The 1,529-nt window shown below is 46.4% G+C and overlaps 1 pseudogene; it reads right to left on the bottom strand.

Moving 5' to 3' along the window:
• Window positions 1-474: 474 nt before the first annotated feature.
• On the bottom strand, window positions 475-717 carry LOC114636706 (annotated as a pseudogene).
• Window positions 718-1,529: the final 812 nt, after the last annotated feature.

Raw genomic sequence — 1,529 nt, 5'->3', positions numbered from 1 at the left:
ACAGGCCAGCTTTAGTTGACAAATGTTGCACCACACAGTACACAGGAGATTTTCTCTGTACTCCCCTCCACCTAAAGCAGCCACTTCCCAATGTTCAATATCTGTAAACATACCAACCAATCTACTCATACACGATATTTCTACTGATATCCACAACCTGTAGCCATTCCAAACATCTGTACAACATCTGTACCTATTCCTGCTACATGTTCCCGCACTATTCACCTGTTCGCATGCTCATTGCCTGTAACATAGTATGCATGCCCGACACATGTACCCAACCCTTACCCGTACCCAGTTCCCCATCCGTTTTCTTTTCTTTTCTTTTCTTTTTTTAAGGTTTCAAGTACTTTATTTCTTTGTTAGTTCTTCAGTCTGCCATAGTTTAACGTGTACATGATTCTTTGACTTGGTATTCACGTATGAGTTAGTTTGAAACAATTCCTTGATTATTGTACCAGCTGACGTGACTATTTATTGATCTCTCCATTCCTGTGGGGTGACTCTGCCAACAGGGGACAGGTTCCACTCTATTCCAGTTTGTGTGGCTGTATATGTCCATGTAGACACACAGAAGATGCCTCCACCTGCTAATATAGCATTTCCATATTTATCATGGAAATTAGGTGTCCTCTTCTGATGGCTCTGCCTTGCCACCACGTGCTGAATGCTTCGAGCTTGGAGCCGGCTTGGTGCGTTTTTGGCCGAGGGCAACATCGTGGAACTGGAGATGCAAGTGTGGCTACTACAGCTGCTGCCTTGGTGCAGATTCACCCCAGCTACCCTTGCCAAGAGTCCCGAAAAACAAAATCCCCCATCCATTTTCATAACAGTACTGCACACATCCTTACAGCCCATACCCTCACAATGTACTTGTACCCATTCACATGACTTGTAACCCAAATCACGTCCTGTAACCGTAAACCCAACCTTTACCCATTTCCACCACCTGTACAAAATACCACCACAGAGGAAGACATTCCAACCACCTGTACCCATTACACAGCCTGTACCCACGCAACCTGTTCCCAAGCCCTACCCCTGCACATGTACCATTCCACCACCTGTACCTATAATGAATACCTGTGCCCATTCCCAACACTTGTACCCGTACATACTACCTGTATCCGATATTCAGCACATTACCCATTTCTATGCCTGTGCTGTACCCATCCCATCATGTGTAACCACACACAAAACAAGTACCTACACCTAATTTCTGTAACTATACCCAATATCTGTATCTATTTATAGCACCTGTACCCATGCCCCCCACATCTACCCACTCCGAATACCCATAGCTGCTCCCACCAGACATACCCATACCCAGTACCTGAATTCCTGCCTGTACCACTACCAAATACTAGTACCTATAGTGATACTGTACCATCATCGGCACATGTGCCCAATACTGTGCTCACACCTGATCTCTGTCCTAGTCTCAACCCCCCCCACACACACACCTCCACCTGTCCCAGCAGGGCTTCTCCTCCTCTGACCTTGTCTGGGGAGCTCAAAACCCCCACCCC

This window comes from Grammomys surdaster, unplaced genomic scaffold (genome assembly GCF_004785775.1).
Source record: "Grammomys surdaster isolate TR1022 unplaced genomic scaffold, NIH_TR_1.0 124836, whole genome shotgun sequence".
NCBI lineage: Eukaryota > Metazoa > Chordata > Mammalia > Rodentia > Muridae > Grammomys > Grammomys surdaster.
The sequence above is the reverse complement of the archived record's forward strand: the minus strand, read 5'-3'. Positions and strand labels throughout refer to the sequence as shown.